This window comes from Diceros bicornis, chromosome 25 (genome assembly GCF_020826845.1).
Source record: "Diceros bicornis minor isolate mBicDic1 chromosome 25, mDicBic1.mat.cur, whole genome shotgun sequence".
Lineage (NCBI taxonomy): Eukaryota > Metazoa > Chordata > Mammalia > Perissodactyla > Rhinocerotidae > Diceros > Diceros bicornis.
In genome coordinates this window covers 13,355,006-13,365,545 of record NC_080764.1, presented here as the reverse complement: position 1 = coordinate 13,365,545, position 10,540 = coordinate 13,355,006, and the positions used below count along the sequence as shown (strand labels likewise).

Sequence of the window (10,540 nt, the reverse complement as noted above, 5' to 3'; positions counted from 1 at the left end):
AAACTTAGATCCACCTTCTCGAATGGAAAAAGATAGGGGTTTTTATCTGTGGTTTTAGGTAGAGGAGGAGGAGCATGTGGCCTTGATGGTTGGCATCTTCCCACCAGCCTGTGTTTGGCCTTGAAGATTGACTTTCTTTTCTCTTGACTATCTAGACATTTCTGGTTAGTTTTCATCTTCAGTCTATGTTTGGCCTTGTGAGGCTGAATCCAGATGTCTGGACCTTGACTCCCTGGGAAAGACAGCTGACTCACATGCTCAGGAGGAACAGAAAGACCTGGCTAGTTTTGAACAACAGCTGATTATCCTGAGTGTGCACAGCTGCAGTCAGCAAAGATTCTCTCAAAGATTTTTGCTATAGGGAAGATTTTTTAACGTTTTTGTTCTTGGTTTCACTCTTTTTCCCTCTAACAAATTTCCTCCACCTTTGTCCCATCTTTGTCCTGCACATGTCCCTGCTCCGTGCACTGCTCTGGGGGGTCACAGAGTGAGGCCCTGCTGCAAACTCTCGTGGATCTGAGTGAGGATCTCCAATACTCTCTCCAGCTCCTGAGCCTGCTGCCTCAGCTCTTCAGCCAACTCCGCCTTTGCCCCCGCATGCAAATGCTTTGACTCTTTCACAAGGCTGACCATGTCCATCAGAAGGAAGACACCTGTGGTGGCCCCACCCATGATCCGGCCTCCTTTGGACATTGCCCGGGTGGTACCTGCAAAAGCTTTCTTCATCACCCTGCCACTTTGGAACGAGATTCTCCCAATAGTCATGAGGCGCTTGGCATGGGCTTCTAACTGAGGTTTGCCTTTGGCCAACATGGTATCACAGAGATCCTCCAAAATAATATCCAGGACTGGGGTGAAATTCATTGTTGAGGAAACAACATGGGGTGCAATGTGATGTAGAGTTTCCTTGATGATTTCTTCTTTGTCGATGTCAATTGACACCAGGCGACTGGCTTTGATTTTTGCTGACTACTTGCTTGAGTAGTCCACGATGCTGGTGGACACACTGGTCACAGTGGCTGCTGCTCCCAGGCCTATCCCAGTTGCTAAGAATGCCAGACTGACCCTTGCTGTCACGGGTGCCAGAGCCAGGCCAAGGGTGGTCAGGATGCCAGACACAGCACTAGTGGAGGTGGCCACCAAGTTGGAGATGGTGCAGTCCCTGTGCACCTTGTCAACCTTGTCTGCAAGTGTGTGGAGCTATCCTATGTGCTCCTCAAACTCCTGTTTCATCCGAGGAAACTCACTCAAAAACTTCCCTCTAGTCGGTTGGTCATTTGGGATCATGTTGTTGTCCTCCATGGCCATGTCTGTGTTCAGCTTTTTCAGACCTTCATGTAGTGCATCTGCCTCATCCCCGTAACAATGAAGGTCAAATGATTAAGTAAGGCAGCTTGCTTATCTGTAAAATGGGCTTCATAAGATCCCTCCTGCATGAATCACAGAGCTTTTACTATAAATCAAATGGAAAAGAATTTTACAAATATAAAGAATTTTTCTTTCAACATTGAACACATGTTTTGTACATTGTAGATGCTCCACAGTACTTATTCAATCAGGGAATAAACACATAAAAGTCATCTTAAGATGCTCTTAAGTAGTAAGTATTTGATAAAGATGTCTTCTCACTCAAGGATAGGTCAACACAATCACTACCAAAGTGTTTCTAGAGTGGGAACACCATAGATGAACAAAGAGAAGGAAGATTGGAGCAGAAAAACATTCATTCAGAGACTTAGTGTGTAGTCAAGAATTAACCTCAACCACAGAGAGGCCTGCCCTTTGCCCTTGGCTACCAGGAATTCATCTCTGGCCCCTAGAATGTTCTGACTGATAGCAGTATCTTCATTTGCCTGGGACTTTAGCCACTGGACAGTCTGACAAGGTGATGTATGATGGAGGCTTTGGGTCATGTGGTTCTGACCTCTGGAGGAACTGGAAACTAAAAGCATTAGTTTGGCCTCCAGGAGGGGCTGGAGACTACAGGTCAGCCATGTGGGCAGCATGTGATTGAGTCCCAATAAAAACTCTGTACACTGAAGCTTGTGTCGACAAAGGCTCTCTTCGTGACTCAACTTTAGTCAGGCTCTTCTGAGCTCTTTTCTCAACTAGGCCTCAGCCTTGGCCTCCCATGTCCTGTCCTTGCCAGGCTGTGTCACCCAGGCTTAGCCAGAATCCTGCCAAGTCAGTTTAGTGAGAATCCCCATACTCTTGATATCCGATCCTGTTCGTTACCCACTACCTTTGATGTGTAACTCCTTGACCTGCCTTTAGCAAGAATCCCCTTACCATTGAGGTCTCCTGTTAGTAAATTTCCTTCCATCAACTCACTGATTCTGCTCATTGGCTATAAATCCCCAAGTGTCTCTGCTGAACTCAGAGTTGAGCCCAGTCTCCTCCTTTATCGAGATAACCTTGACATCATCTATTGCGATAGTCCTGAGGAAAGTATTCCTTACCATTTTAACAAGTGTTAGGATTATTTTTGTCTTTAACGGAGTGAGCGTCCCTGGTTGGCAATGCTCCATGCCCAGTGTTACACGCTGAATACAGGAGAGTCATGTGTCCTGAGGACAACAGAATTTCACGTTTGAAACCCTCCCAGACTCTGCGCTATGTGACTCTCCCTATGGCTGTAGGTAACCTGTGTCCTTTCCCGGTAATAAAGCGTAACATCAGTATAGCAGTATTCAGTGAGCTCTGTGAGGCCTTCAGGGGAATTATCAAATCTGAGTGTGGTTTGGGAACTCCCTAAACTTGAAGTTGGTGTCAAAAGTAAGGGCAATCATGGGGACTCAGCCTTCAGAGTTTGTAGTTTGGCTGACTCTGCATACTTAGAATTAAAAGAACACCAAAAACCCAGAGCTAAAAGGGACCTTACTGATAAGCTTTCCTGGCATCTACTCTCCTCCAAGCCTGATGCCCTGTGACCTTCCAGCTGAGGGTCACTGGGTCCAACCACTGCCCCAATTGAGTGGAAGTTGGAGATCTGCTGTTAACCCTGCTTCCCCTCAGACTCTGAAGCCCCCACTCTGACTCTTTATCCACAATCCAGCACCCCTACCTCTCAGGTGTCACCAGCCTAGCTCACATCTTAGCTGGTGATAGCTTCACATGCATGCACACCAAGACCATGTGCAACTTCATGGAGCCTCTTAAAGACTCAAGAGACTTTAAGAACCATCTGTGTGACTCACTAAGCCTGAAAGACCTGCATTTGGACAACTTTGTGTGGAAAATACTTTTCTCTTTGGTGGAGACTTGTGAGTCTCCTCAGAGTCCCTCAAATTACACAAAATTGGTAGCTACCCATTCTGACTTGGGGAGTTGTCACTAAGCCACACTGTCTTCCCACTGGTCAGGGGCTACTCTGTGTAAAATCGAAGAGGGTCCTCAATGGCAGTTGAGAACCTCCCAGCTCCAAGGTAGGGTGTAGAGGAAGCAATCACCCATGGCCCTCTGTGCCCAGCAGTGAGGGGATCAAAGCAGGGAGGGAACAAATGTCCCTTCTGCTGCTCATGGGAACTCCACTACATCCGTTGTTTCCTCAAGTCGGTACCTTGGACACCTCAGTCACCTCACTCTAGTCCCGCCCCGCTGCCTAAGCCTTCCTACTAGTCCTCCAACCTGGACCCAACCCAGTTCCATGCTGACCTCAAGCTCTGATTCTGGTCCAGGTCACCCTAGGACTTTGGAGAGGATAATTGTACTTGGGCCCCTACCTTTAACTCTGCAGTTGACTCTGAGGCCTTCAACACAATCATATCAGATTGAATGCTAGTCCCATTGAACAGATGACAAATATGAGACACCAAGACATAAGCTCAGAGCCCCAGAGCTGGGCAGAGAGAGAGTCAGGATCCAACCCAACTTGGTCCAACTCCACTCCAGCCTCCCCACCTTATGGGCCCATAGGATCCTGAAGTGTTTGTACAATTCCTTAGGTAGGGAGAGAAAGGGCTCTAGCCAGAATCCCCAGGGACACTAACTGATTGTGTCATGCGTTTTCTGACTTGTCCCAAGGGAAGTCCTGCTTGGCTCTCATCTCCAGGAAGAAGACCCTTGGCCCCTGTCTCTTCTCAGAAATCTTTTTAAAAGTTAACACTAATTTAGAACCTACTGTGTGTCAGCCATTATGCTACATGCATTTGCTTCATGCATGCTATAGCCATTATACTTTACATGCGTTATCTTATTTTCCTCACAATAAAATTGAACAGATGAAGAAACTAAGGCAGAGAGTAGTTAACTCACCTGCCCCAAGTCACATAGCCTGCCCCTGCAGGTTTCATCTCTTTTCACCCGAAGGCCATTCACTGCCAGCAAATGACACCGAGGAACTATCCCTCATGGATTGTTGAGAAGGGACATACTCAACCCCAACAGAGGAGACTGCCTGGAGGAGGTGTGCCTGCCAGGAGGAAACTAGCCCTGGGGGGAGATCTGGGTGACATTCCTGGGGCACCCCATGGAGGTCACCTGGACAAATCATCCAAAGCCACAAATGGTCTCCCAGGCTTTGTCATTTGTCAGCAAGAACTGCAATACCTCACTGCTCATTGTGTTCAAGAATACTCAATGGCATCCTCAATAAAGCTTTTGCTCTCTAAATGGAAAGAAAAAAAGGATAATGTTAGAAGAGATTGAGGTAGAGTATAATGGTGTTGCCTATAAGGTGGTGAAATGAGGTTCCTGAGCAGCAGTCACCTGTGGTACTTTTGATGGAGTCACCTGGCATTATGGACTGAACCGTGTCCTCCCAAAATCCTAATGTTGAAGTCTTGAGCCCCCAATGTGACAGTATTTGAAGATAGAGCCTTGAAGGAAGTAATTAAGGTAAAAAGAGGTCATAAGTGTGAGGTCCTAATCCGATAAGACTGAAGTCTCTGTAAGAAGAGGAGGAGGGGCCGGCCCTGTGGCATGGCAGTTAAGTGCACCAGCTCCACTGCTCACAGTCCGGGTTTGGACCCTGGGCGCACACCAACGCACCCTTGTCAGGCCATGCTGTGGCAGCATCCCATATAAAGTGGAAGAAGATGGGCATGGATGTTAGCTCAGGGTCAGTCTTCCTCAGCAAAAAGAGGAGAATTGACGTGGATGTTAGCTCAGGGATAATCTTTCTCACAGGAAAAAAAAAAAAAGAAAAAGAAGAGGAGGAGACACCAGATCTCTCTCTCGCTCTCTCTCTGCACACTCAGAGGAAAAGCCATGTGAGGACAGAGCAAGAAGGTGGCCATCTGCAAGCCAGGAAGAGAGTCCTCACCAGAAACCAACCTGCCAACACCTTGATCTTGGATTTCCAGCCTCCAGAACTAATTATCTAATTCCTGGGATCTAGATGTGTGTAGGAATTCAGAATTTTTAATCCTTTAGAAAGAGAATACAGGGCACATATGATATATATTACTTACACTTCCAGCAGATTCTGGGCAGTGCCCTAAAAACGAATGCATTTGTGTTTCAACAGGGAAACAAATGAATATTCACATTAAATTGGATAAATAATGTCATGCCTGTAAATAGTCTCAGGTCAGGACAAGGCAAGATTACTGCCCAAATGAGTTACCAAAAAATGTGTGCTTTTCAGGGATTTGGAGACTACGGAATTGCAGATAAGAGATTGGGACTAGTTATATATATGTGTGTGGAACATGATATAAATTGTGTTTCCCGCTATATACATACACAAGGGGCACTATTCTTATTTCACAGAAGAAGAAAGTGAAACTCAGATAGAATGAGTGATGGCCCGGGGCCAGCAAGCAGAAAGGTCGGGAGCTGAATCCAGGCCAACTCGCAGACGTTTGTCTGACGTTACTTCAAAGCCTTCTTATGTTTTAAAAATTCCTGTGATTTTAGCATTTTATCCTAGAGTACATCTATGGGTTTTTTTTTTTAATTTAAAAATAATGTTTCAGACTACTGTCCGTTGAGTAAAACTACCCTGCAAAGAGGATTCCTCCTGCTAATCACGGATGCTCCAAGATGAGCAATGGAGGGGGATTCTTCAGGTGGATGCGGGCTGGACCCAGCTCGCATCCTGGTGATCAATCTGTATCACCTCCTTCCCTCCAGGCTGGGCTCAGGGGACACAGCTCCCCACTGGCAACTCTCACCCCAGGCTGGCCCATTTGTTAAACAAGAGATCATCTTGTTTCCTAGGGAGAGTTCCTCCTCAGGGATCCAACAGCCTGAGCCCTCCGTCCAGGGTCTTATGGCCTGCTGTAGAGCTGCTGGCTTCTAATCTGTCCTCCCCTCACTTGTCCTTCAAGGTGACTAAGTGAAGCACAATTCACTGTCCTGGGCAGCTCCTGGGAGTGTTTGATTTGGTTGCCAGGGTGATGCAGTGATGGGAAACAAAACAGTTCTGAGAAAACTGGACTTAAGGAGTCCTAGTGTGGCTGTGGGTAGGAGGAGGGTTGTTTCGTTTTTTTCTTTTTCCTGCTTCGCTAAAAGGAGAGAGGAAAGCAGGGCTGAGATGGAGGGAACCCTCAGCACTAAGTCTGTGGATTTATTAATTGGGGTGGGGGTGGGGGGATAACTGAGATCTGGGTCTCTGCAGGGGTGTTGGAGATCAGTAGATTCAGTACCTGCCTGATGCAGTCACACCTGGTAAGCAGGTGCTTATAACTGGGAGCACAGGGCAGGCGCCCCGACACAGCCACGAGGGGAGAGTATGCTGGGGGAGGGAGGAGTTTCCCACCTGGAACTAACAGTTTCCAGGGAGAGGGGACAGCAACAACCCTTTGGGAGGACCTACTATGTGGCAGGCACTGGCTCGGGCCACATACACACATTATATTTAATCCTTATAACAACGCAAGGAAATGTTCTCCTTTTACAGGTGAGGTTAGGTAAGGGGTTCCAGGTCACACAGATGGGAGGTGGCAAAGGCCAGACTGGGGTCCAGGTCAGTGGCCTGCTGCCCCCGTAAAGCAGTTGGGCTGACAGCAGGGTGAGAATTGGAGGGAACAGCCTCTGTTGGTAATGCCCCAGGGTCAGCCAGAGTGGTATGGGATAGTGGACAAGGCAGGAAGGCAGGAGAAGCCTCCAGGGTTGCTGATCACCTCTTCTTCCTGTCCTACCTCGGAACCCCATCTCTCCTCCCACCTCTGCTGTCCCCCACCTCCCCGTGGGCATGTCATTGCCTCACTCTGAGTCATTTGATGGACTGCAGGGGAGGGAGGAAATGGGCACCTGGGCCATGGCACCCTGAGGAGAGGACCTGGAAGGAGATAACCCTACAACCCCCAGAGGGACTCCCCTTGGAGGGGCTTGAGGATGCTCATCAATCCCCTTCTTGATTCCTCTGTAGGTTAACTCAGCTGGGAGGCGCTACCCTCAATTCTAGGTCATGAGTAGGAACCAGCAGAGAAGAGGAAGCTGACTACCTGGGCTGACCCCGCAGGCTTCTAAGGTCATGGTGTCAGCAGCAGGATCTCAGAGTAGTCCCTGAGAGCTCACGAGTCTGCGTCCAGGCTGGAAGGAGGTGTTACTTCACCCCAGGTGGAGAGAAAACAAATTGTGGGGTCCAATGTTGGCCAGCTGTGGCAACAGGGAGCAGTGAGGGGCCAGGCCTCCAGCAGTTCTCTTTGGGATGACTGCAAATGCCAAGTGGACTTAACCCAATGTGTTTCTCTGTCCCCTGGCTCTGCAGGTTGCTATTTAAGGAGAGTTACTCACCTCCCTTCAGCTCACTCCCAAGACGAGTCAGAGTCCTGTCGTCCTTTGGGGACACAAGGAGAAGATAATCAGACAAGGAGACAGCCATCTGAGAAGTTATAGAACAATAAAACCAAACACAGAAGAAAAGATGGGAAGGAATGCTCTGGAAATTACTTGAGCTTGGGAACATTTGTGTTCACTAATTGATAGTAGCTAATATTGATCAAGTGCCTATGACATGCAGGGCTCCTCAGGTGTTCCCTCATTGAATACTCGCACACACTCCATGAGGTGTGCTACTTTGGCTGAATTTTAAAGTGGAGGAAACCATCACAAGGTTTGGGTTTTCACCTCAATTCAGGTTAGCCCAGGTTTTCACAATAGTGCTAGAGCCAGGGCTTGAACCCCAGTCTTTCTGACCCAAATCCCACATTCATGACAACTATGCTCTACTCCCTTTAATAGACAAAAATACTTACTCATTTATATATGTTTATTTGTAATTAACTCTTCTCATGCTGAAACCACGTATTGCACTCTGTGCACCAGTCTCTGCCTTGATAAATTTCCTGGTGCTGCAGCTTCCCAAAGCCTGTAGCCTCCTTGCTTCTGCAAGATCCTTCATCCCATAAGGGCCTGGAGTCCTGCCGGGCCCTGGCCCAGTCTCTGCAGCTCTGCTGTAGACTGCTGAGTCCTCCTCATGGTGCCCAGGGCTGTCTGTTGTCCTCCTTAATTCCTGGACCTTAGGTTGTTTCTAATTCTTTGTGTAAATACTAGTGCAAAGAACAATCTTCTCACACAAAACTTTGCCTGCATTTGAGATTGTTTCCTTCACATATTTCTAGAAGTAGAATGACTAGATCAGACGGCATCAACATATAACATTTTTTCATACCTGGAACCACACTGTTTGCAAACAAATTATACCAATTCACACTCTCAGTATATGAGGGTGCCCATCCTTTCAGTCTTACCATTTCTCAGTGGTCTTTTTTAAAAAACAGATCTTTATATAGAATTTCTTTAAGTTCTGCTTGTGACTACCTTACTTTGGGGGAGGAAGAAAGAAAGCAAATGCTGATTATGTTTAGGCACTATTTTAAGAAGCCAAAAGAGGGGCCCGCCCAGAGGCGCAAGTGGTTAAGTGCGCGCACTCCGCTGCGGCGGCCCGGGTTTCGCGGGTTCGGATCCCGGGTGCGCACTGACGCACTGCTTGGCAAGCCATGCTGTGGCGGCGGCCCGTGTAAAGTGGAGGAAGATGGGCACGGATGTCAGCCCAGGGCCAGTCTTCCTCAGCGAAAAATGAGGAGGATTGGCAGATGTTAGCACAGGGCTGACCTTCCTCATAAAAAAAAAAAAAAAAGAAGCCAAAAGAGCATTTATCAACTAGCCCCCCTGAGACCAGACTGAAACAATAGTAAGGTACTTGTAGGTATAATAATAGCTAATGACAAGAGTGGCTTACATTTGTGGTCTTTGCTCTGCACCAGGAATTGCTCTAAGACTTTACAAATAATAACTCGTACTCTTCTCATAACCATTGAGGTGCGTACCATTTGTATCCCCATTTACAGATAATGAAACTGATGTTATTTGACTTGCCCAAATTGAGAAATCTTGTTCGTGGTAGACTGGAGTCAAGGTTCAAATCTGCCAGCTGAACACAAGAAACCACACATTGCCTCTCCTCACACTGCCGCCAATGAAAAATGGGAATGGGGTCAACAGGAGACAGGAGATTCAACAGTTTTTGAAGACTGATTGGATGGAGGAGTGATAGCTGAATAAGGAGGAGAGGAGGGAGCTGCTATCAGAGAGACAGAGAGAGGGCGTGTGGTCAAGAAGAATGGTCTGCCAGGCAGAGCCGCAGCGAGGTCGACTCAGGATGAGAGGGAGGTAGAGAGGGAAAGCAGGGGATAAGTTCACCATCCCCACATCCCATCCTATGTTCACAGCAGGCTTAGGTCGACACTAGAGGGGAAAAATCAGAACTGAAAGACTCCGGAAAAAATATTTCTGTATTTCAGCATTTAGGGATCCTCTTGCAATTATTCTACCGGGAAACCTGCCAACAACCTCCCTCCCTCTTAAATACGAATGGACACTCTAGGATCAGATATATAAGCAAGACAATAACATGGAAAGGGTGACTGACATAAAAAAAAAATGGCACCAAAAGAAATGGATAATTTTGAAAATAGAAAATAATTTTTTAAAACTTGAACCCATGTCCTTAGGGAGATTAGAAAGGTATTTTATTCATAAAACGAGAACAAGACGCACTGCAAGGGGAGTAAAATAATAGAAAAAATAAAAGAGATGTTAGGAATTAAAAGGTGGTAGGCAAAATGACAAAATACAGAACTCTAAAGAAAGGTTTGGAAAAAAAGTCAAGGAAGGCTTGCAGAAAATAAAACAAAAACATAATAGAAGAAACAGAGCTAAATGGGGAATAGAAAAGTTACCATCCACAATCATTTCTTAGAAAGTTCCTTGATAATGAGCTGCAGGGAAAAAAAAAAGGGGGGGCGGTGTATGTGTGTTTATGGGGTAGGATGAAGGATAACGGAGAGAGAGATTCCAGGAATCAGGAAAATCAAACCCGAGAGAAGGGAATCCGCGGATTACAGCTGGGCAGGCAGCAGCCCTAGCGAGCAACCAGCCCAAAATGGACTAAGAAGTGGAGAGTTCTGTGGGGAAAGGGGACTTGATATAGCACCTCACACGATGTACAGTTTGAAAGAAATTGAGGAAATGTTGAAGACAAACAGTGAGAGGGGTAAAAACAAAGACAATTAGAAACATCAGGAGAAACTAAAGCTGATCAAGAAACCATGAGCAGCTGTACTCTACATGTTAGCTCTACAGTAAGAAT

The 10,540-nt window shown here is 46.8% G+C and overlaps 1 pseudogene; it reads right to left on the bottom strand.

The window, feature by feature from the left end:
* Positions 1 to 480: 480 nt before the first annotated feature.
* LOC131421427 (apolipoprotein L3-like) overlaps positions 481 to 10,540 on the bottom strand; it is a 31,078-nt pseudogene continuing 21,018 nt past the window's right edge.